General features: G+C 41.5%; 1 long non-coding RNA gene across 1 annotated transcript in view; it reads right to left on the bottom strand.

Annotated features, from left to right (window-relative positions):
* Positions 1–26,768, bottom strand: part of LOC138931174 (uncharacterized) — a 375,684-nt gene that overhangs the window by 342,063 nt on the left and 6,853 nt on the right. The window contains exon 4 of the long non-coding RNA XR_011446440.1: positions 26,023–26,301. This is a non-coding gene — a long non-coding RNA (uncharacterized lncRNA). The remainder of the gene's footprint in view (positions 1–26,022; positions 26,302–26,768) is intronic.

Below are 26,768 nucleotides of genomic sequence, written 5' to 3' on the forward strand. Positions count from 1 at the left end.
AGACTTCCATGGGGCAGGACAAAACCATAATTAGGAGTCAGTGACCTATGGCTTGAGAAATGATCTGTAGCCTGGGGCAATGTGAGTTCAGATTGAGACCAGTTAGCCTGAGACTTAAAAGAAGCTTGTCAGGTCACCTGGTAGGATTGGGTAAAAAGCTACATGAGTCCCAAGACCTGCCTTTCATAGGTGCACTGCCAGTCATCTCTCTCCTTCCTTCCCATCCTGCTACCCACCACCTCCACCCCATTCACCTCCAAATAGCTCCAACATTCCTTTGGTAATCTAACCTCTGATGGTCAGCGGGTAACAAGAAAAGAAAGGGACACTAAGATAACCTATGGCCAGATTGAGCCTATGGAACTGGTTTGTGAGTGCATAACATTCTCATGTCATTCTTTAAATCTCATCAGCTAACATGTTCATATTCAATAATAGTTACTTTTTTTTCCTGCCCCACCACAAAAGATTGCAAGATCTTAGCTCCCCAATAAGCACTGAACCTGGGGACCAAGCAGTGAAAGTGCCGAGTCCTAACCACTGGACCATTAGGGAATTCCCCACAGTTACCATTTGAGGAACTATTTTTTAGCAAAGCAAACCTGATCCTCCAGCTCTGTCTGCTTAAAAAGTTTTGAGGATCGTATTCACCTCTCTCTCTTCTTCTCTCATTCTCTCAACAAAACGATGTTTTATTTGAGGGGGAAAAGAAACCAAGTCAGACTTCTATTAAAGTTTACTATTCAAGAGACACATTTAAAGGTCACCCAAAGTTAGGGCCTGGCATTTGCTGTCACAGAGAGTGGCTTTCATGTGGAACCACACAGAGTTTTTAGGGTTTGCACTGTCTGTGATTCTTTCAAATCCCCATTTCCTGGAATAGAGTCCTGAGGACACACGTCAGAGTCCAATTCCCCGCCTGATTGCCCTTTTGCTATCTGCCTTCCCTTCTCTTCCAGGGTCATCTACCGACTGCTGATGAAGGCTCCAAGGCTCTTCCTTTCACACTATCCATCCACCCGGACTCCCACCCTCAGCCACTCCTTTCCTTCCTGCCTACTGTCTCCAAGCTAGAATGGATCTCCCTCAGCAGAGGAGCTGTTTCCTCTCAAAGACAATGGAGAGAAATCCTCAGCCAACTCAGCACCCAAGTCGAGAGCTAAATAATTAGACACTTGCAACACTGTCCCTCCAAAAATAGAAATACATATGAGCATAGAAATGCTGATTATATGTGTGTATACTCATGCAAACACATAATCATTATTTCTCTGGCTATTTCACAGCAAATAAATTAAGAACTGATTCGGAGAGAGAATAAGACGAGACCAATTTAAGGATGTGGATTCTCACAGTGGGTAGTGACTTATTCTCAAGGGAAACCTTTGTTCACACAGAAAAGCATGATTCTAAGTCTACCACTCTTCAAGATAAGTACAGGCATCTCATTGGTTAGTAATTCAAATATTCTGAGCTGAGAGCTGGCTCACATTTCAAGCCAGAAGCAGGGAGAGCCTCCATGGCAAGAGTATCCCCACTGCTTCCTCTTTCCTCCTCAGGTATTCTGTGCTCTTGGGAAGGCCTCTGACCTGAAGGATGAAAGGAACTAATGAACACCTTCATAGTGAAAGCTTGATGACAACATTGTACTCTTTCCAAGAGTATTTACATTTCAAACGAAAACAGAGAGTATAACACTAAGGAATGAATCTCTAAGAGTGGAATTGCAGCAATATGATACTTGGAGAAGGAAGTTATAAGTTCTGAGAAATCAGGTTGGAGGAGGCTTCCCAACTTCCCTCAAATTAAAGATAGTTTTTCTTCCTTGCCAATATGTTAAGAAAAGGTATTAACACCTTCTCAAAGTACTTCATTTAACCTTACTGTCTACAGGGTCAAGACCATGCTCCTTAGTCTAACATTCAAATCTCATTTTTTTCCTGCCTCCCCTTCCAAGGCTCCCCTATACTTTACTCATTCTCTCCCAAACATACCTTCACTTAACAAATTTTGCTCATGAAGCATCTTCTCCCTGGAATTGCCTGCAACTCAATATATTCTTCCAACTTCAACCTCATTCATTCTTCATGGGGCAGCTCAAATCCTACCTCCTGTATCAAATCTCCTCTGAACATCCCAACCAAAAGTAATCTACTGCCAAATATTTACTTGCATTCCTGCATTATAACTAAAATGAAGAAAAATTCAATACTACACAGTAATTGGAATTGGATAGACCTGGTTTCATAGACATCTTCTATCATTTCTACAAATGTGTGAACCTGGGTAAGTAGCCAATCTCTTTGGACCTTATTCTCTGCATGTTTAAGACAGAGACAGTAAGGATAATTCATAAAAAAGTGCTAACGCAGTTCCTAAATGAAGAATCACTATTGTGTTAGCACACCCTAACAATAATCATTAGAGTTAATACATAAAAAGCACCAGCCCAGTGCCTGAATGAATAACCACTATTATGGTGTGCTCACCCTCACAGCAACTCAGTGAGGATCCTGGAGTATTTCATCAAGCCTTCTTTCTGCTTCCTTTATCTACTGCCTCCATGTTTCCTCCAGCTTGCCCTCCTAATTTGAACTACCAGAGTATATTAGATGTTATTAGCTGACCACCAAAATCTGTTGAGTTTTTTCTGGAAATATAAAGAGTTTGCATTATTGAAACTTTCTTGCAGTTAGGTGTGGTTTTGTGACTACACATACACATGACATGTTCTAGTTTCATCTTTCTCAGTAAATTTCTTAAAACCTTGCAAAAGCCACTTTACTTCCATTGATTATAATGCTTTCATTTGGGAGACAGAGGTAATAAATTAGAATTATTACAGTATCTGAAATAATCTCACTTTACTCTGCATCCAAAGGCAGAGACCAAGTATTTTATTTCCTAAAGGCTCACAAATATATAGAAATATTCCATAACCCATAGGGGCTCTGTAAATTTAGCCAAATAATCAGAGGCCATAGATGACACACATGACCTTGCATAATCAGGAAAGAAAGGCAAGAACATATTTGACTTCATCTCTAAAAGCCTACAGAAACCCTGAAGTATTGTATGAAAATGAATATCCACAAAGGTCAAACCTAATTATACCTCAAATAAATATTATAACTGGATCATAAGCTAGTCCTCTTTTTTAATTATTTGAGGAACTTCCATACTTTTTTCTATAGTAGTTCTATCAGTTTACATTTCCACTAGCAGTGCACAATGGTTCCCTTTTTTCACATCCTTCCCAGCAGTTGTTATCTGTCTTTTTGATGCTAACCAATGTAACAGATGTAAGGTGATAATACACCGTGGTTTTGATTTGCATTTCTCTGATGCCTGTTGATGTTCAGTACCATTTTCATTTACTTGTTGAACATTTGTATATCTTCTCTGGAAAAATGTCTATTCAATTATTCTGTCCACTTTTAATCAAGCTGTTTTTATGCCATTGATTTGTATGACTTCCTTATATATTTTGGATATTAAACCATTATTATATATGTGATTTATAGAATAAATATTTTCTACCAGTCTCTAGACTGCCTTTTCATTTTGCTTTGCTGTCCCGAAGCTGTTTAGTTTGATGTAATCCCACTTGTTTATTTTTGGTTTTCTGGCTGATTCTGTTGGTGTCATATCCAAAAATTTGTCACCAGCACTAATATCAAGAAACATTTTCCCTATATTTTCTCCTAGGAGTTTTACAATTTCGTGGCTTATATTTAAGTCTTTTACTTATTTCAATTGGAGGTTAATTACTTTACAATATCGTGGTCGTTTTTGCCATACAACACAGGAATCAGCCATGGGTGTACACGTGTTCCCCAACCTCACCCTCCCTCCGACCTCCCTCCCCATCCCATACCTCAGGGTCATCCCAGTGCACCAGCCCTGAGCACCCTGTCCCATGCATAGAACCTGGACTAGTGATCTGTTTCACACATGATAATATATATGCTTCAATGCTATTCTCTCAAATCATCCCACCCTTGCCTTCTCCCACAGAGTCCAAAAGACTGTTCTCTACATCTGTGTCTCTTTTGCTGTCTCGCATATAGGGTCATTGTTACCATCTTTCTAAATTCCATATATATATATGTGTTAGTATACTGTATTAGTGTTTTTCTTTCTAATTTACTTCACTCTGTATAACAGGCTCCTGTTTCATCCACCTCATTAGAACTGATTCAAATGCATTTTTAATGGCTGAGTAATATTCAATTGGTATATGCATCACAGGTTTCTTATCCATTCATCTACTGATGGACATCTAGGTTGCTTCCATGTCCTGGCTATTGTAAACAGTGATGCGATGAACACTGGGGTACATGTGTCTCTTTCAATTCTCATTTCCTCAGTGTGTATGCCCAGCAGTGGGATTGCTGGCGCATATAGCAGTTCTATTTCCAGATTTTTAAGGAACCGCCACACTGTTCTCCATAGTGGCTGTACTAGTTTGCATTCCCACCAACAGTGTAAGAGGGTTCCCTTTTTTTGGCACCCTCTTCATCATTAATTGTTTGTAGACTTTTGATAGTAGCCATTCTGACTAGCATAAGATATCTCATTGTGCTTTTGATTTGCATTTCTCTGATAATGAGTGATGCTGAGAATTCTTTCATGTGTTTGTTAGCCATCTGTATGTCTTCTTTGGAGAAATGTCTGTTTAGTTCTTGTTGTTTAGTTCTTTGGCCCATTTTTTGACTGGGTCATTTATTTTTCTGGAATTGAGCTGCAGAAGCTGCTTGTGTATTTTTGAGATGAATTCTCTGTCAATTGCTTCATTTGCTATCATTTTCTCCCATTCTGAACGCTGTCTTTTCACCTTGCTTATAGTTTCCTTCATTGTGCAAAAGCTTTTAAGTTTAATTAGGTCTCATTTATTTTTCCTTTCATTTCCATTACTCTGGGAGGTGGATCATAGAGGATCCTGCTGTGATTTATGTCAGTGTTTTGCCTATGTTTTCCTCTATGAGTTTTAGAGTTTCTGGTCTTATGTTTAGATCTTTAATCCATTTTGAGTTTATGTTTGTATACAGTGTTAGAAAGTGCTCTAGTTTCACTTTTTTTTTACAAGTGGCTGACCAGTTTTCCCAGTACCACTTGTTAAAGAGGTCATCTTTTCTCCATTGTACTTTTTTGCCTCCTCTGTCAAAGGTGCCCATAGGTGCATGCATTTATCTCTGGGCTTTCTATTTTGTTCCATTGATCTATTTTCTGTCTTTGTGCCAGTACCATACTGTCTTGATGACTGTGGCTTTGTAGTATAGCCTGAAGTCAGGCAGGTTGAGTCCTCCAGTTCCATTCTTCTTTCTCATCATTGCTTTGGCTATTTGAAGTTTCTTGTATTTCCATACAAATTGTGAAATTATTTATTCTAGTTCTCTGAAAAAATACCATTGGTAGCTTGATAGGGATTGCATTGAATCTATGGATTGCTTTCGGTAGTATACTCATTTTCTCTATATTGATTCTTCCAATTCAGGAACATGGTATATTTCTCCATCTATTTGTGTCCTCTTTGATTTCTTTCACCAGTGTTTTAGTTTTCTATATATAGGTCTTTTGATTCTTTAGGTAGATTTTTTCCTAAGTATTTTATTCTTTTTGTTGCAATGGTGAATGGAATTGTTTCCTTAATTTCTCTTCTTGTTTTCTCATTGTTAGTGTATAGGATTGGAGAAGGCAATGGCACCCCACTCCAGTACTCTTGCCTGGAAAATCCCATGGACGGAGGAGCCTGGTAGGCTGCAGTCCATGGGGTCGCTAAGAGTTGGACACGACTGAACGACTTCACTTTCACTTTTCACTTTCATGCACTGGAGAAGGAAATGGCGACCCACTCCAGAGTTCTTGCCTGGAGAATCCCAGGGACGGGGGAGACTGATGGGCTGCTGTCTATGGGGTCGCACAGAGTCGGACACGACTGAAGTGACTTAGCAGTTAGCAGTGTATAGAAATGCAAGGGATTTCTGTGTGTTAATTTTATATCCTGCAAATTTATTATATTCATTGATTAGCTCTAGTAATTTTCTGGTGGAGTCTTTAGGGTTTTCTATGTAGAGGATCATGTCATCTTCAAACAGTGAGTTTTACTACTTCTTTTCCAATCTGGATTCCTTTTCTTTTTTTGCTCTGATTGCTATGGCTAAAACTTCCAAAACTATGTTGAATAGTAGTGGTGAGAGTGGGGACCCTTGTCTTGTTCCTGACTTTAGGGGAAATGCTTTCAATTTTCCACCACTGAGAACAATGTTTGCTGTGGATTTATCACATATGGCTTTTGTGTTTTCATTTTCATTCATTTCTATGCATATTTTGATTTCTTTGATTTCTTCTGTGATTTGTTGGCTATTCAGAAGTGTGTTTAGCCTCCATATGTTTGTATTTTTAATAGGTTTTTTCCTGTAGTTGACATCTAATCTTACCGCATTGTGATCAGAAAAGATGCTTGAGATTATTTATGGCCCAGGATATGATCTATCCTGGAGAAGGTTCCATGTGTGCTTGAGAAGAAGGTGAAATTAATTGTTTTAGGGTGAAATGTCCTATAGATATCAATTACATCTAACTGGTCCATTGTATCATCTAAAGTTTGTATTTCCTTGTTAATTTTCTTTTGGTTGATCTATCCATAGGTGTGAATGGGGTATTAAAGTCTCCCACTATTAGTGTTACTGTAAATTTCCCCTTTCATACTTGTTAGCATTTGCCTTACATATTGCGATACTATGTTGGGTGCATATATAATTGTTATATCTTCTTCTTGGATTGTTCCTTTGATCATTATGTAGTGTCCTTCTTTGTCTCTTTCCATGGTATTTATTTCAAAGTCTATTTTATCTGATATGAGTATTGCTACTCCTGATTTCTTTTGGTCTCCATTTGAGTGACATCTTTTTCCAGCCCTTCACTTTCAGTCTGTATGTGTCCCTAGGTTTTAGGTGGGTCTCTTGTAGACAGCATATATAGGGGTCTTGTTTTTGTATCCATTCAGCCACTTTGTCTTTTTGTTGGGGCATTCAATGCATTTACATTTAAGGTAATTATTGATAAATATGATCCCATTGTCATTTACTTTGTTGTTTTGGCTTCAAGTTTATAAACCTTTTCTGTGTTTCCTGTCTAGAGAAGATCCTTTAGCATTTGTTGGAGAGCTGGTTTGGTGGTGCTGAATTCCCTCAGCTTTTACTTGTCTGTAAAACTTTTGATTTCTCTTTCATATTTGAATGAGATCCTTGCTGGGTACAGTAATCTGGGTGGTAGGTTTTTCTCTTTCATCCCTTTAAGTATGTCCTGCCATTCCCTTCTGGCTTGAAGAGTTTCTATTGAAAGATCAGCTGTTATCCTTATGGGGATCCCCTTGTGAGTTGTTGTTTTTCCCTTGCTGCTTTTAATATGTGTTCTTTGTGTTTGATTTTCATTAATTTGATTAATTTGTGTCTTGGGGTGTTTCACCTTGGGTTTATCCAGTTTGGGACTCTCTGGGTATCTTGGACTTGTGTGGCTATTTCCTTCCCCATTTTAGGGAAATTTTCAACTATTATCTCCTCAAGTATTTTCTCATGGCCTTTCTTTTTGTCTTCTTCTTCTGGGACTCCTATGATTTGAATTTTGGGGCATTTAACAGTGTCCCAGAGGTCTCTGAGGTTCTCATTTCTTTTCCTTTTTTCCTCTTTGCTTCATTTATTTCTTCCATTCTATCTTCCACCTCACTTATCCTATCTTCTGCCTCAGTTATTCTACTGTTGGTTCCCACCAGAGTGTTTTTGATCTCAGTTATTACATAATTCATTATTGACTTTTTTTTTTAAATTTCTTCTAGGTCCTTGTTAAACTTTTCTTGCATCTTCTCAATCCTTGTCTCCAGACTACATGTAACTCCATTTTGTTTTCAAGATTTTGGATCAGTTTTACTATCACTATTTTGAATTATTTTTCAGGTAGACTCCCTATCTCCTCTTTTGTTTGGTTTGGTGGGCATTTATCATGTTCCTTTACCTGCTGAGTATTTCTCTGCCTTTTCATCTTTCTTAGGTTGCTGTGTTTGGGGTGGCTTTTCTGTATGCTGGAAGTTTGTGGTTCCTCTTTATTGTGGAGGTTCCTCCCTGTGGGTGGAGTTGGACGAGTGGCTTGTCAGAGTTTCCTGGTTAGGGAAGCTTGTGTCAGTGTTCTGGTGGGTGCAACTGGATTTCTTCTCTCTGGAGCACAATAAAGTATCCAATAGTGAGTTTTGAGGTGTCTATGGGTTTGGTGTGACTTTCGGCCTCCTGTATTTTTGTGCTCAGGGTTATGTTCCTGCTTTGTTGGAGAATTAGTTTGGTATATCTTGCTCTGAAACTTGTTGGCTCTTGGATGGAGCTTGGTTTCAGTGTAGGTATGGAGGTTATTGGACAAGCTCTTGTCGATTAATGTTCCCTGAATTCAGGAGTTTTCCAGTGTTCTCAATTTTTGGATTTAAGCCTTCTGCCTCTGTCTTTCAGTCTTATTCTTATAGTAGCCTCAAGACTTCTCCATCCATACAGCACCAATGAGTTTAATGGTGTAAAAATTCTCCCCACTGGGAGACACCCAGAGAGGTTCCCAGAGTTACATGGTGAAGAGAAGAGGGAGGAGGGAGATAGAGATGACCATGGGGAGAAGAGGGGGAATCAAAAGGGGCGAGGGCAATCTAGCCAGTAATCAATTCCCTATTTGTTCTCCTCAGTCTGGAACACTCAGAGAGGTTCATGGAGTTCCATGGAGAAGAGAAGAGGGAGGAGGGAGATAGAGATGACCAGGAGGAGAGGAGAGGGAGTTAAAAGGAGAGAGACAGATCTAGCCAGTGATCAGTTCCCTAAGTGTTCTCCACAGCCCAGAATACCCAAAGAGATTCACAAAGTTAAGTAGAGAAGAGAAGGGGGAGGGTGGGGATAGAGGTGACCTGGGGGAGAAAAAGGAGAGTCAAAAGGGTAGAGAGCAATCAAGCCAGTAATCACACTCCTAAGTAAAAATGGGTACTGAAGATTGGATTCTTAAAGGTACAGAATTGATAACAAATACCAAAAAGCAAAGATTAAAAATCTAGACTAGAGGTTAGACTCTCAAAAATACAATATTAACAAAACAAAATTGAAAAAGTTATAAATATATATATGAAATTTGCTTTAAAAATAAGGTATCTTTTTTTGCAAGGTAATAGTAGGCTTTAAAAATGAAAACTAAAGGAGTGATAAAAAACTTAAAAGATTTTTAAAAAATTTTTAATGATAATAGTAAAATATATCTAGGAATTTCTCTGGAGCTACTGAGGGAAGTGTGGGGTTGTTTCAGTTTCAGATAGTTTCTTGTTCCATCTTATACTACTTCTCAAGGTCTATAGGTCCCTTCCAATGAAGCCAGAGCTAACTACAGAGTTTTAGTCTGTTGCACCTGTCACCTCCAAAGCAGTTCCCTCTTCTTTATTTTGGCTTCCTCTGTTTGCAAGTAACTTCAGTATCTAACTTCCGCCCTGACACAAGGGGGCGAAGGTGGTTATTCATTTAGGCTCACTTGCTCAATTGTGCTGTGGTGAGGGAGGGACACTGCAAACAAATATCACTGGCGTGTGTGGGGAGTGTTCATAGTGTCTGGGCCACACTGGGTTTGCCCCTGCTCACGACGTGTGTGCTTTCCTGGTCTACAGTGCTCAGGCTCCAGGTTGCTCTGCAGGGGAACTGTCTAAGGCAGGCCCTGGGTTGCGTGCATTTCCCAGGTCTATGAGGCTCAGGTTCGGGGGGGCAATGGCACCCCACTCCAGTACTCTTGCCTGGAAAATCCCATGGACGGAGGAGCCTGGTGGGCTGAAGTCCATGGGGTCGCCAAGAGTCGGACATGACTGAGTGACTTCACTTTCACTTTTCACTTTCATGCATTGGAGAACGAAATGGCAACCCACTCCAGTGTTCTTGCCTGGAGAATCCAAGGGACAGGGGAGCCTGGTGGGCTGCCGTCTATGGGGTCACACAGAGTCGGACACGACTGAAGCGACTTAGCAGCAGCAGCATGCAGCTCAGGTTCAGGTTCTCGGGTACGCCACAAAGGCACAGACTCAGGTCTGTGTTTTGTGCTCTTTCCAGATCCAAGCAGCACGGGCCCGGGTGCTTGGCGAGTGCACTCTTCCAGCTGCACAGTGTCTCTTATCACCTCCCTGGTCCCAGCTGCTGGTTTCCCGGCATGTGCAATGGGGGTGCCATCTCAGGTGTGCAGTGTGTCTCCTCTGGGGAGCTGATCTCCGGCTGCAACCCTCCTGGCAGATATCAACCATCAAGGATCCCAGGAAGACTTGGGAGCCTGCTTGCAGTTTGGTAGAGGATGCGGTCTCTAAGGCTGAGTTTGCCCCTTGCCTTCCGACTCTGGCTGTTGCCCACCGGCCTCCCTGCCTCTAGTGGGGGATGGGCTGGTCCGCAGCTGGCTAGCTCTCCTCTAGTATTCGCTCAGTCCTTTGTTCTGTGAGCAGGCCAGGCAGTGCCTTAGGTTAGAGCTTTTCACAGGAAAGTTCTTTTTCTCTCTGGCTATCCCATTGTTGAGGACTTCCCTGATGGCTCAGAGGGCAAAGCATCTGCCTGTAGTGTGGGAGACCTGGGTTCGATCCCTGGGTTGGGAAGATCCTCTAGAGAAGGAAATGGCAACCCACTCCAGTATTCTTGCCTGGAAAACCCCATGGACGGAGGAGCCTGGTGGGCTACAGTCCATGGGGTCACACACTGAAACCATATTCAAAGAAAACTAGTTAATCTAATCACACTAGTACCACAGCCTTGTCTAACTCAATGAAAGTAAGCCATGCCAGCAGGGCAACCCAAGATGGGCAGGTCATGGTGGAGAGGAATGACAGAATGTGGTCCACTGGAGAAGGGAATGGCAAACCACTTCAGTATTCTTGCCTTGAGAACCCCATGAACACTATGAAAAGGCAAAATGATAGGATACTGAAACAGGAACTCCCCAGGTCAGTAGGTACCCAATATGCTACTGGAGATCAGTGGAGAAATAACTCCAGAAAGAATGGAGGGATGGAGCCAAAGCAAAAACAATACCCAGTGGTGGATGTGACTGGTGATAGAGGCAAGGTCTGATGCTGTAAAGAGCAATATTGCACAGGAACCTAGAATGTCAGGTCCATGACTCAAGGCAAATTGAAAGCAGTCAAACAGGAGATGGCAAGCGTGAACATCGACATTCTAGGAATCAGTGAACTAAAATGGACTGGAATGGGTGAATTTAACTCAGATGACCATTATATGTACTACTGCAGGCAGGAATCCCTCAGAAGAAATGGAGTAGCCATCATGGTCAACAGAAGAGTCTGAAATGCAGTAAATGGATGCAATCTCAAAAACGACAGAATGATCTCTGTTCATTTCCAAGGCAATCCATTCAATATCATGGTAATCCAAGTCTATACCCCAACCAGTAATGCTGCAGAAGCTGAAGTTGAACGGTTCTATGAAGACCTACAAGACCTTTTAGAACTAACACCCAAAAAAGATGTCCTTTTCATTATAGGGGACTGGAATGCAAAAGTAGGAAGTCAAGAACACCTGGAGTAACAGGCAAATTTGGCCTTGGAATGCAGAATGAAGCAGGGCAAAGACTAATAGAGTTTTACCAAGAAAACGCGCTGGTCATAGCAAACACCCTCTTCCAACAACACAAGAGAAGACTCTACACATGGACAACACCAGATGGTCAACACCGAAATCAGATTGATTATATTCTTTGCAGCCAAAGATGGAGAAGCTCTATACAGTCAGCAAAAACAAGACCAGGAGCTGACTGTGGCTCAGATCATGAGCTCCTTATTAACAAATTCAGACTCATATTGAAGAAAGTAGGGAAAACTGCTAGACCATTCAGGTATGACCTAAATCAAATCCCTTATGATTATACAGTGGAAGTGACAAATAGATTTAAGGGACTAGATCTGACAGAGTGTCTGGTGAATTATGGAATGAGGTTCGTGACATTGTACAGGACACAGGGATCAAGATCATCCCCATGGAAAAGAAATGCAAAAAAGCAAAATGGCTGTCTGGGGAGGCCTTACAAATAGCTGTGGAAAGAAGAGAAGCAAAAAGCAAAGGAGAAAAGGAAAGATATAAGCATCTGAATGCAGAGTTCCAGAGAATAAGCAAGAAGAGATAAGAAAGCCTTTCTCAGCGATCAATGCAAAGAAATAGAGGAAAAGAACAGAATGGGAAAGACTAGAGATCTCTTCAAGAAAATTAGAGATACCAAGGGAACATTTCATGCAAAGATGGGCTCGATAAAGGACAGAAATGGTACGGACCTAATAGAAGCAGAAGATATTAAAAAGAGGTGGCAAGAATACACAGAAGAACTGTACGAAAAAGATCTTCATGACTCAGATAATCACGATGGTGTGATCACTCATCTAGAGCCAGACATCCTGGAATGTGAGTCAAGTGGGCCTTAGAAAGCATCACTACGAACAAAGCTAGTGGAGGTGATGGCATTCCAGTTGAGCTGTTTCAAATCCTGAAAGATGATGCTGTGAAAGTGCTGCACTCAATATGCCAGCACATTTGGAAAACTCAGCAGTGGCCACAGGACTGGAAAAGGTCAGTTTTCATTCCAATCCCAAAGAAAGGCAACGCCAAAGAATGCTCAAACTACCGCACAATTGCACTCATCTCACATGCTAGTAAAGTAATGCTCAAAATTCTCCAAGCCAGGCTTCAGCAATATGTGAACCGTGAACTTCCTGATGTTCAAGCTGGTTTTAGAAAAGGCAGAGGAACCAGAGATCAAATTGCCAACATCCGCTGGATCATGGACAAACCAAGAGAGTTCCAGAAAAACATCTATTTCTGCTTTATTGACTATGCCAAAGCCTTTGACTGTGTGGATCACAATAAACCATGGAAAATTCTGAGAGATGGGAATACCAGACCACCTGACCTGCCTCTTGAGAAATCTGTATGCAGGTCAGGAAGCAACAGTTAGAACTGGACATGGAACAGCAGACAGATTCCAAATTGGGAAAGCAGTACATCAAGGCTATATATTGTCACCCTGCTTATTTAACTTGTATGCAAAGTACATCATGAGAAATGCTGGGCTGGAAGAAGCACAGCTGGAATCAAGATTGCTGGGAGAAATATCAATAACCTCAGATATGCCGATGACACCACCCTTATGGCAGAAAGTGAAGAGGAGCTAAAAAGCCTCTTGATGAGAGTGAAAGAGGAGAGTGAAAAAGCTGGCTTAAAACTCAACATTCAGAAAACAAAGATCATGGCATCTGGTCCCATCACTTCATGGGAAATAGATGGGGAAACAGTGGAAACAGTGGCTGACTTTATTTTTTTGGGCTCCAAAATCACTGCAGATGGTGACTGCAACCATGAAATTAAAAGACGCTTACTCCTTGGAAGAAAAGTTATGACCAACCTAGATAGCGTATTCAAAAGCAGAGACTATTTTGCCGACTAAGGTCCGTCTAGTCAAGGCTATGGTTTTTCCAGTGGTCATGTATGGATGTGAGAGTTGGACTGTGAAGAAGGCTGAGTGCCAAAGAATTGATGCTTTTGAACTGTGGTGTTGGAGAAGACTCTTGAGAGTCCCTTGGACTGCAAGGAGTTCCAACCAGTCCATTCTGAAGGAGATCAACCCTAGGTTTCTTTGGAAGGAATGATGCTAAAGCTGAAACTCTAGTACTTTGGCCACCTCTTATGAAGAGTTGACTCATTGGAAAAGACTCTGATGCTGGGAGGGATTGGGGGCAGGAGGAGAAGGGGACGACAAAGTATGAGATGGCTGGATGGCATCACTGATTCGATGGACATGAATCTGAGTGAACTCCGGGAGTTGGTGCTGGACAGGGAGGCCTGGCGTGCTGCGATTCATGGGGTTGCAAAGAGTCAGACAGGACTGAGCAACTGAACTGAACTGATCCCATGGTTTGGGTTGCTATCTTAGGTTAGCTCCCTCAGATTTCCCTCAGGGCATTCAGGCCCTGCCCTTACCCTAAGCAATGAAGCCCATGCCTCCCTGTTCAGCCGCTGCTTGCTGATGGCGGAAGCCAGTGTCTGGGCTATTTCTCCACTGGGAGTTGCCATTAGGCCTGTAACCTGTGGGTTTTATTTTTTCCTGCCGGTTATGTTGCCCTCTGAGATTCCAAAACTCCCCACAGACCCGCCAGTGAGAGGGTTTCCTGGTGTTTGGAAATTTCTCCTCTTGTACAAGTCCCTCCCTGGGATGGGTCTCTGTCCCTAACTCTTTTGTCTGTCTTTTCATATCTTTTATATTTTGTCCTACCTCCTTTCCAAGACAATGGGCTGCCTTTCTGGGTGCCTGTTTTCCTCTGCCAGCAATCAGAAGTTGTTTTGTAGTATTTGCTCAGCGTTCAAATGATCTTTTGATGAATTTGTTGGGGAGAAAGGGGTCTCCCTGTCCTATTTCTCTGCCATCTTAGGACTGCCCCCTACATTTAAGTCTTCAATCCATTTTGAGTTGATATTTGTGAATCGTGTGAGATAGGGATCTAATTTTATTTTTTTATATGTGAATATCCAGTTCTCCCAAACACCATGTATTGAAAAGGTTATCCTATCCTCACTGATTATTCTTGGCTTCCTTGTAAAATATTAGTTGACCATATACGCATGGGTTTATTTCTGGGCTTTCTTTTCCACTGGAATACGTGTTGCAAACAACCAGTTAAGACTGAGTTGCCATCAATGTCTGCTCTCTGAACTACCCTAATTAGCTACTTGTGTCAGCACCCTATTCAAATAGTTGCTGCATCCTTGCTCTTTATTGTCTGAAAATTCAAATTGATATGAATCAGATGAATCGTACCTTTATTCTGGATCATTCAGCAGCACAGGGTTACAGTAACCAGTTTACCTTAGATTACCAATGTCTAGCTTCTGAGTGTGAAGGCATTGTGCAGTACTGACTGAACTATCGTATATTTGATTCACCCCCAGTTTCCCTTCTGAAACAAGGTTCAGGTGTAAATAAAGGCAATGCTTGAAAAGCGGGCAAGTCCAAATCACACACGTTTAATTTACATGTGGGCTATGACCTCACTACCATGCAGGGTCCATCTTACAGATTGCTATGGTGTCTAAAGCTCCTACCACGTAATTACATAATTATATCTAAGCAAGGGATTATTATCAAATCATACACATCCATTATGACAGTAGCTTGATTTTGTATATCACATTACCTACCTCTTTACCCTTGAGGCATCTTTCCATTCTTTTGGTTAAATAAATATTTAATAAGAACTAAATTCAAGTTATTTGATAGGACTATTAACACTTAGGGTAGAGAGTGAAGGAGCTGGAGTGGGGACAACCACTTGAGGAAGGCAAGCACAAGCAGGACAGCACAATTAGAGCAAGAAGAATCTCTAAGTTAACCAGGTGCTGAAGATTTTGTAGTAATTTATCAGTTATTTCTCAGTGTTCTACTCAATGAAGTCCACTGAACAGATCCAAAGTTCTGCCAGACCACTATAATGGCAAAGACATGGGGCCTAGCATAGTACCTGACACAGAGTAGGTACTCTAAACTTAGTATTATAATTTCCAGTAAGTAAATGCATCTGAACTTCATGGAAGACATGAGAGCTTATACTCATGGAAAAAGTAGGGAGATACCTTAACAATATTGACTAAAAAACTGTAGCCATTTTCCAAAAGAGCATTTATTGGAGGTTACATAAGATGCATCTGAATGGCTAATAAATTTTAAAATACTTATGTATATGTGTGTGTATATATATACATATATATATAGTACATATATATATATGGCCAATTTTATACATGCACATATACAATCAGCCAATTTGAGGAAGAGACATATATCATGTTTCAAGCCCAACATCTTATTTTTTCCAATGTAAACTGTGCAAAAAGGGAAACTTCAGCAAATCAAGCCTTAAATATTACTCCTACTGGGAGTTTCAATGATTTACTGATAATATACCAAACTGTATAGCTAACAGAGAGAGCCAGGGACCAACATTTTTATAAGGGAAAATATGAGAGAACCAAATTTATGAGCCAACTTTCTCTTTAAAAGCTGAATGAGCTTCCATCTTAACTACAGTATCCCACCCCCCACCCCACCCCACGCTACCAACTAGCAAACACCGTCCCCTGATGTTAATTGTACATGTTGTCAAAATAAGGGTTCTGCCACATTTCCAGCCAGCAATGTACTCTGGTATCAATGTTGGATGAATATCACCCGGCCACCACGTTTAGAAAAGAAATGTGGTTCATTCTTCAACTGCTTCTAATCAATACCTTCAGAATTTATATTCTGTAAACATCCACACTTTGCTTCTAAACAAATAATTTCATCATAAGCTAGTTCTCAGTAAAAACTACAATAAGTTTTCACAATATATTATGGGAGCTCTGGCTATTCAGTTCTAAATAATGGCTCCTTTTGCTGGACAAGTAAATTGAAATTGATTTGTTTCAGCCCCTGTGCTAGAACACACAATGCAAGCTTACAACAAGCCTATTGACTCCTGCAAACACTACTCCAAGCCTGTTTCCTCAAGGACTCCCAGCAGGATTTTTAAATCATCCCACCTTCTCCCCCCTAACCCCGAGAACAAAGCATCTATTTAAAATAGGGACTTGGCACAATGTGTCTGAGAAAGGCAATGTGAGGGAACATCCATAGAGATCAACAGAGCAGAGCCCAAGGTGGGGAGTGAGCCATCAGATGAAAGGTGAGGGACACAAAGAGGAAGAGTGATTAAAAGTCAAATCAATGGCTGCTTGTGAATTACAAGGTGAGGGGAGAGTGAGACAGAGAGAAAGAGAGAGATGTATACTCTTTCCTCCTTGGGATAGTGCCATCATGGAGACAGTTGAGGATACAGAAAAAAAAAAAATCTCCTGAGAGAACTCTCACTTCTGGAGGATGAGCATGACTGACCGAGGAACAGTGGGGACTTCTGGTAAATGATTTCCAAAGATGTTGCCTACAAAGTCCACGATGCTTCCCATGCTCTAGTCATTCAGGAAGGAAGGCCCACCAGGCAGAACAGGAATCTGATTTCTATAACGATTACACAGGAGTGTGGGATTGGATTTTGGACAGAGGTTTCCTTGTAGAAGAATCCATGTGGGGGCAGAGGCCAGCTGTAGTGACCCTCCATTAATAAGCTTTAGAGACACAATTATCTTAGTAAATGCCAAAATAGTCATCCATGGTCAACCCAGGACTTCTCTATGCATTTTAGAGTTTCCTAACAGATGTTTCTTTTAATACAGTGTGTTTTTTCCACAATTGTGTGATGGTGGTAGGGCAAATATTGTTATTCTCATTTTAAATATTAAGAAACAGCCATCTCACTTTATAGTCTGCTTTTTAGGAGTTTAACAGTTGCTTCAAAAATGCACTAGTGAGAAACACCGGTCCCACAGGCTCATAGGCCTTCTGAATGAGGTGATCAGAAGGAGCAGCAGGAAGACACCAGAGGCCCTTCAGTCACAGAGTCCTGCTGTTTCCCAGTCTGATGACTTGCTTTTAAAACTCTATTGCTACACTGATCCAGGGCCCCATCTCCTCTTATCAATCTTACTGCAGTTGACATTTACCTTGCTCCAAGATTATCATCCTTTTATTATGCTTTTTCATTGAAGCATACTTGATTTACAATGTTGTGCCAATCTCTGCTGTATAGCAAAGTGATTCAGTTATACACATATATACATTCTTTTTAAATATTCTTTTCCATTATGGTTTATCCCAGGAGACTGGATATCCATCCTATGTACTCCTGCTAAGATTAGTTCTTTTGCAAACACAGCTTTCCATGTGTTATTCTTCTCCTCAAAACACTTCGATTCTATTTACAGGACCAAGTCCTTCCAAACTCCTCAGGTCAGCATTCAAGACTTTTCATGCCATGCACCCACCTTACCCTATAACCCAACCCTATCCTCACCTCTTTCCTCAGATGAGACTGCTGTCCTGCCAAGATTAGTTTTTCATTGTTCTTGGCAGAGATTCTGCTTACCACTTCCTCAGTGCCTGTATTGCAGACTGCCTCTCCTACCCATCACACCACAGAAAGTCCCCTCACTCTCTTCTCTATCTGGCCAAGCCTTACCTTAATGCTTAATGTCCCACTCAAGATATACCTCTTCTGTCAAGCCTTGCCCAGCTGCCCCAACCCAACCAGGAATGCTAAATATCAAACCTCTTCCCAGACCTACAGAATCAGAATCTGTATTTTAACAAGATCCGATGTACACATAGCAGAAGTGTGGCAGCTGCAACGGTGGCACAGAAGCACAGCCGAGAGGAGCTACCCCATGTCCAAGGTCAGGGCGGTGGCTGTGCTTTGCTGGAGCAGCTGTGAAGAGATACCCCACGTCCAATGTAAGAGAAACCCAAGTAAGACAGTAGGCACTGAGAGAAGTCATCAGAGGAGAGACAGACTGAAACCACGATCACAGACAACTAGCCAATCTAATCACATGGACCAAAGCCTTGTCTAACTCAATGAAACTAAGCCATGCAGTGTGGGGCCACACAAGATGGACAGGTCATGGTGGAGAGGTCTGACATAATGTGGTCCACTGGAGAAGGGAATGGCAAACCAATTCAGTATTCTTGCCTTGAGAACCCCATGAACACTATGAAAAGGCAAAATGATAGGATACTGAAAGAGGAACTCCCTGGGTCAGTAGGGGCCCAATATGCTACTGAAGATCAGTGGAGAAATAAGTCCAGAAAGAATGAAGGGATGGAGCCAAAGCAAAACACCACCCAGTTGTGGATAGGACTGGTGACAGAAGCAAGGTTCGATGCTATAAAGAGCAATATTGCATAGGAACCTGGAATGTTAGGTCTATGGATCAAGACAACTTGGAAGTAGTCAAACAGGAGATGACAAGAGTGAACATCAACATTCTAGAAATCAGCTAACTAAGATGGACAAGAATGGGTGAATTTAACTCAGATGACCAATATATCTACTACTGTGGGCAGGAATCCCTCAGAAGAAATGGAGTATCCCTCATAGTCAACAAGAGAGTCCAAAATGCAGTACTTGGATGCAATCTCAAAAACGACAGAATGATCTCTGTTCATTTCCAAGGCAAACCATTCAATATCATGGTAATCCAAGTCTATGCCCTAAGCAATAACACTGAAGAAGCTGAACAGTCCTATGAAGACATAAAAGACCTACTAGAACACCCAAAAAAGATGTCCTTTTCATTATAGAGGACTGGAATGCAAAAGCAGGAAGTCAAGAAAACACCTGGAGTAACAGGAAAATTTGGCCTTGGAATAAGGAATGAAGTAGGGCAAAGGCTAATAGAGTTCTGCCAAGAGAACACGCTGGTCATAGCAAACACCCTCTTCCAACAACACAAGAGAAGACTCTACACATGGACATCACCAGATGGTCAACACCGAAATCAGATTGACTATATTCTTTACAACCAAAGATGGAGAAGCTCTATATAGTCTGCAAAAACAAGACTGTGACCTGACTGGCTCAGATCATGAACTCCTTATTGTCAAATTCAGACTGAAATTAAAGAAAGTGGAGAAAACCACTAGGCCATTCGGGTATGACTTAAATCAAATATCTTATGACTATACAGTGGAAGAAAGAAATAGATATAAGGGACTAGATCTGATAGAGTGCCTGATGATGAATGATGGATGGAGGTTCGTGACATTGTACAGGAGACAGGAATCAAGACCATCCCCAAGAAAAAGAAATGCAAAAAGGAAAAATGGCTGTCTGAGGGGGCCTTACAAATAGCTGTGAAAAGAAGAGAAGCAAAAAGTAAAGGAGAAAAGGGAAGATATACCCATTTGAATGCAAAGTTCCAAAGAATAGCAAGAAGAAATAAGAAAGCCTTCCTCAGCAATCAATGCAAAGAAATACAGGAAAACAACAGAATGGGAAAGACTAGAGATCTCTTCAAGAAGACTAGAGATCTCTTCAAGAAAATTAGAGATATCAAGGGAACGTTTCATGCAAAGATGGGCTCAATAAAGGACAGAAATGGTAGGGACCTAACAGAAGCAGAAGATATCAAGAAGAGGTGGCAAGAATACACAGAAGAACTGTGCAAAAAAGATCTTCACGGCCCAGATAATCACGATGGTGTGATCATTCACCTAAAGCCAGACATCCTGGAATGTGAAGTCAAATGGGCCTTACGAAGCATCACTATGAACAAAGCTAGTGGAGGTGATGGAATTCCAGCTAAGCTATTTCAAATCCTAAGAGATGATGCTGTGAAAGTGCTGCACTCAATATGCCAGCAAATTTGGAAAACTCAGCAGTGGCCACAAGACTGGAAAAGGTCAGTTTTCATTCCAGTCCCAAAGAAAGGCAGTGGCAAAGAATGCTCAAACTACTGCACAATTGCACTCATCTCATACGCTAGTAAAGTAATGCTTAAAATTCTCCAAGCCAGGCTTCAGCAGTACATGAACCATGAACTTCCAGATGTTCAAGCTGGTTTTAGAAAAGGCAGAGGAACCAGAAATCAAATTGCCAACATCCAACTGATCATTGAAGAAGCAAGAGAATTCCAGAAAAACATCTACTTCTGGTTTATTGACTATGCCAAATCCTTTGACTGTGTGGACCACAACAAACTGTGGAAAATTGTCAAAGAGATGGCAATAACGGACCACCTGACCTGCCTCTTGAGAAATCTGTATGCAAGTCAGGAAGCAACAGTTAGAACTGGACATGGAACAGCAGACAGATTTCAAATTGGGAAAGGAGTACATCAAGGCTGTATATTGTCACCCTGCTTATTTAACTTATATGCAGAGTACATCATGAGAAACACTGGGCTGGAGGAAGCACAGGCTGGAATCAAGATTGCCAGCAGAAATATCAATAACCTCAGATATGCAGATGACACCACTCTTATGGCAGAAAGTGAAGAACTAAAGAGCCTCTTGATGAAGATGAAAGAGCAGAGTAAAAAAGTTGGCTTAAAGCTCAATATTCAGAAAACTAAGATCATGGCATCTGGTCCCATCACTTCATGGCCAATAGATGGAGAAACAGTGGAAATAGTGGCTGACTTTATTTTGGGGGACTCCAAAATTACTGCAGATGGTGATCGCAGCCATGAAATTAAAAGACACTTACTCCTTGGAAGAAAAGTTATGACCAACCTAGACAGCATATTAAAAAGCAGAGACACTACTTTGTCAACAAAGGTCCGTCTAGTCAAGGCTATGGTTTTTCCAGTGGTCATGTATGGATGTGAGACTAGGACTATAAAGAAAGCTGAGCACTGAAGAATTGATGTTTTTGAACTGTGGAGTTGGAGAAGACTCTTGAGCGTCCCTTAGACAGCAAGAAGACCCAACCAATTCATCCTAAAGGAAATCAGTCCTGAATATTCACTGGAAGGACTATGTTGAAGCTGAAACTCCAATACTTTGGCCACCTGATGCAAAGAGCTGACTCATTTGAAAAGACCCTGATGCTAGGAAAGATTGAGGGCAGGAGGAGAAGGGGATATGACAGAGGATGAGATGGTTGGATGGCATCACCAACTCAATGGACATGGGTTTGGGTGAACTCTGTTGGTGATGGACAGGGAAGCCTGGCGTGCTGCAGTCCAAGGGGTTGCAAGTCGAACATGACTGAGTGACTGAACTGATGTATACTGGATTGGCCAAAAAGTTCATATGGAAATTCTGCATGAACTTTTTGGCCAACTGAGTTTTATCATTGGAGAACCACTGTCCTCAACACTATGATTTTTACCATTAAAAGGAATGGTTTAAGTGACTTATGACTGCAAACTGTGAGAGACAACCAAACTCCCCTTTGCTTTTTCTTCCAATTCCATCTTCCATCTTTGTGATATACTCCTAGCTTGTGCAGACACAAGGTGTGAAATAAAATTCCTATTTTATGACAAAACAAGAAAAAATTAGTCATAAAAAGCTTTCTCTGCCCTTTCATCTCCTCTCTAACCCTTCCTGTGCACTGTGAATCTGCATTATGCATCAACCGAACCTCCCTCCGAACCTCATCCACCTGCAGGAATACCTGCTTGACCATAAAGAGGAACATTCTCCTAGCATCAACCAGATATCAACTCCTTAAAGACAACATTTCTTCCTGATCTTGTAAGGGGCCATAATGACCCTTGGATCTAGATCGTGTAAATGGTCAATACATCATTTGATGTACAACCCTGTGTCTCAAAAAACTTACAGAACTGTGCCTTGACTTCTAATGGGAGGAACTGTTCCCAGAGCTTTCTAAGATACTCTTCTCAGGTTATAATCCTCAAATTTGATTCAAATAAACATTTCCATTTCTTTGACAAAGGAAAAGTTTGTACCTTCTCAACCATATACATCCCATAAACTGTCCCTTCTACCCCCTTGGTATCCTTTAAGGATGCAAATTCCCTAATTTTGATTTAATTAGGATTTTCTCTTCTGGGATCACAATTTCAAAGAATTAATTTGACTGCCAGCTGATTATAGGTACATTTATCTACATCATCTCCCCTCCCCCAAAGGCAGAGTGGACTAGGGAAGTAGTCAGCAAGCCAAGTTACTGTGTTCTGTATGAGGAGCACTATACTCAGGGTAAGGCAGGGACAGGGTTAGGATGTGCTGAAAAGCAGGGGGTAGAGTATTTGCTGGGATCTGGCTGGCTGCTCCTCCATTTCCAAATCTTCCTATGGACCCTGGACCTAGACTCTAAGATAGGATGTCAGGGCTGGAGAAAGTTGATGAAGTCCCTAACACATCATCACCAAAGCAACAGAAAACCAAACACCTTAGAAGCTTGTTCAGGCTCTCTATAGCTCCCTTTGATAATTTTTCTCCATTTCTTATTTGCTCACTCCCAGTCCTTCTCTCCCTTTCCCTCTTTTCTGGATTTTCATGCTGAGCTTGATGAAAATGGAATTTTCCAGGCATGGGGGGTGGCACAGGACTATAGAGATCACTATATCAAGAAGCACAAAAGTCCTTCACTGAAAGCCCATCTTTCTTTACAATTCAAGTACTGTTCTCCCTTACACCTGTCATTTCATTATCTGTAATTCTACTACAGTCAAAAATTAGGCCTTTCAAAAAGCTGTAAGGAAGTCAATCTAGTTAACCTAAATTGTGGGCTTAAAAAAAAAAAAACTAGAAGAGGATGTTTATTCTGTTATTCAATATTAACTTAAACTTGAAAATGTAAGCACAGTATATTGAGAAGCTGTTATGGAGTTTACCACAAAGGAAAAGACTTATCAGAAATGTACATAAAGTGCTAATTTTTAGTATATAATACAACAATCAAAAAGTGCTTCCAAATGCCTAGTTCTCCTAGAATCCAAGTGTTCTCCTATACAGGTAAATCATTCTTATTTTAAACTTGTTTACAATGTTCCACTGCTAAAGTGACCCACTCATCACAGACCCAATAGAAACTGCAGGTCAAGTCACATTTAAAAAAAAAAAAAACAAGTCCAATTCAAAGAATTCTGAAACAATAAATTGTTCCTGCAGTAGTTTCAAGCACCAGTAGCATCAGAACAACCTGAGGTTCTAATTAAATGCAGATTCCCTGACCACACCCTAGATGGAACAAATCAAAATTTCCACCTTGAAAGCGGCCATCAGTATATATAAACAGCTCTCCAGGTGCTTTCTTAAGCCCCAGTCCTCCTGGACTGCCTGATTCTTCACCAGAAACTTGTTAAGCTGGCAGCCACTACAAGTGCTCTTGAGGAGGTGTCCCCTGGCCCACAGCAAGGGCATTTCTCATCTTATTTACAAAGTGGCACTAAGCATCTGTGGTGACACTGAAGTTGAATGCCTTTAACAGGGTTTTCCTCTGAGATTTTTTACCTTCTCTGATTACCACAGCCTGCAGCCACTGAGACTGGTCCTCTCCCAGGCACGAGGCCTGGCAACACACTTAGACCTTCAGGTTAAACAGCTACATGCCCTGACTGAAGTCTCCACGTGCAAAAGGCCGAACTACCAAGGAGACCAGGAGACAACTCAAGATGGTTCACACCTCCAAGGTAGCCTTGGTTTCAAGGATGGAGAGAACAAACATCACAGCTGCCACTGCACAAGTGATATTCCAAAACTGCCTCCTTCTAAAATCCTATCCAAGTGGCTCAGTGGTAAAGAATCCACCTACCAATACAGGAGACTTGGGTTTGATTGCCGGGTCAGGAAGATCCCCTAGAGGAGGAAATGGCAAATCCACTTCAGTATTCTTGCCTGGGAAATTCCATGGACAGAGGAGTCTGGTGGGCTACAGTCCATGGGGTCATAAAAAAGTCAGACACGACTTAGTGACTAAACAACAACAAAAATCCTTCAAGGCAGAAGTGGGGATTCTATAGAAGATATGAAAGAATTGTAAAGCAGATTAGGCCTGTTTCTGGTGGTTCTCCATATGCACGTTCTGCTCCAGCATGGGTCACCTGGCAGGTCTTAATGCCCTTGGACCTTTCAGAGCAGCACGTGACCCATGTGTTGCCCTTGCCCAGATTTGCTTCTGACCTTCCCTTCCTTCTGCCTTTTCCCTCTACCTTCCAGCTTGGCTCTATTCCCTTAAGGCTGTGCTTTGAGTAGAAAGTGTTGGATTAAATAAGTAAATGTCCTTTTGGGTTTAAGGACAAGTTCAAACTGGAGGTTAATCTGAACTAACCATTCCACCAAAGGTAAATGATTCAGGTTATTTTCAATATGTCCCCTGGTACCTAGGTAAATCTGGCCCTACACTGAGTGTTAACCCAGGCCATCTGACAGGTATGTATGGTTGGATACTAAAAGGACCAAAAAAACAGTATGATTGATTCAGAGAAACCTCATGCCCCACCAGTAGAGACACAATTCAAAGGATACATCCTGTCTAATTGACTATAAATCAGCAGTGTTACTTTCTGTAGGAAGCCTATCAAGTTATCAACTGTAATTTATAATCCACCAGTAAAAGTCAAGGGATGGGGGGCAGAGAAAGTTAGCAATAGAGTCTATTATGAAGGTGAACAGAGTGAATTAAGCCGAGCCTACTCCACTGAGACCCCAGAGCCTCCCGGTCAGCAACATCAAGATGTGTTTTTTAGTGTGTTTACTGACATAACCCTGACTCTGCTCATATTGGAAAAAACAGGAACTGAGCCATGGTGCCAGAATATGCATGGAAGTAAATATTTATAAGCAGAACAGACAATAGATGTCTGAGAGCAACAACCTTAGAGGCACCCAAACGTGAAACACCCAACATCGTTGCCATTTGTTGTAGCTTTGGGCTGTAAATAACAGCCCTTAAAATAAATTTCAGTCTCCTAATGGCATCATATTTGAAATATAGGAAAAAAATATCTGAATGACCTCAAGGTGTTTCACTCTGAAACAACTGTTAGTTAAGTTCTGCCTGCTATTAACTGTTGGAAATTCATTCAGGTGTCTTTTCCTAACCACCTCGAAATCCAGTCATTTCTCAGTTATTCCACAGGTGCTAATCACTTCTCCAAGTTCAGTTCTCCTATCATGCAACCTGCTTGTGGGAAGCCTCCCTAGGGAGCAGGTGCATCCCTGTCTCCACCAGCCTCATATGCTTGATGACAGATGAACTCGGAAGTAGAAACTATCAATGGTGAAGGAAACTACACCATGCTCCAGAACAAGAGTGGCAATTGCAGCCCTCAGTGAAACTGGAAGGAAGGTGAAGACTATCTTTGCTGGCATCACTGGCCTTATCTCCACTCTCTTCTCTGTCCCCATCTCCTTGGCCAACAAAGCAAAATCTTTCCACCCCACCACCACCTCCACCTGTTCCTGTATCAGAGCAGGGTCCAAGTATAACCACAAACACGAACAAAGAAACAGATTTGAGTTCTAATTGGGACTCTAGCTCTGTGACCTTGGGGAAGTCACTTCATGGTCTTCATATCCTCATTAACAAAATGAAGGGAAGGAGATCCAGGGCAGTAAAATTTATAGAGCTCTTACCATGTACTAGACACTGTTCAAGGCAGTTCATATCAATCATTCCCTGAATCTTCCCAAGCAGTTATCATCATGCTTACTTTACAGATAAGGAAGGTTAGGTTCTGAAGAGCTCTGTGACTTTTAATCTGCAAAGCTCAGCAGTGGTAGAAGAGGGAATTGCATCCAGATTTGTATGTCTGACTGCACTGCTCCCAGGGGGCTTGGCACAGGTGTCTGTGAAATACTACTAGGTATTCAGCTGTCCCCTCCAGCTTTTTAAGGTTCCAGTTGCAAAAACATCTGTTTTTTTTTAAAAAAAAAAACAGAAAACACAAAAAATAAACAGAGATACTGAGCAAAGGGCATTTGGTGTCCAAGTGTAACAGTGAGTAAACCTGAGAGAGGAGACGTGAATAGCTCTTCAAAATATAATGTGTCCGCTAACTTTAAAAATAGTTGAGACATGCCCACCTCTGGCCTGTATGAGAAAGGGAAATAAGTTATAGGAGGCTAGCACTCTATAAATCATATCCCCTACAGCCATTAGAAGAAGAAAGGAACCAGTTTGTCTGCAGGCAGCTTAATGAACCAAAAGGGGATACTATGCTCTCGCACCTTCTGAAATAAGATTGAAAACCAGGGGCCTGGAAGTAGGTTTCTGACACGTGGTAACAGAAGGACGGGAGAACCATTCCCCAAAATTGGGAACATTGGACTGAGTGTCAGACTTGGAGGGAAAATCATAAGTTGTCACAGGAGGGGAGTCT

Source organism: Ovis canadensis, chromosome X (assembly GCF_042477335.2).
Source record: "Ovis canadensis isolate MfBH-ARS-UI-01 breed Bighorn chromosome X, ARS-UI_OviCan_v2, whole genome shotgun sequence".
Taxonomy (NCBI): Eukaryota; Metazoa; Chordata; class Mammalia; order Artiodactyla; family Bovidae; genus Ovis; species Ovis canadensis.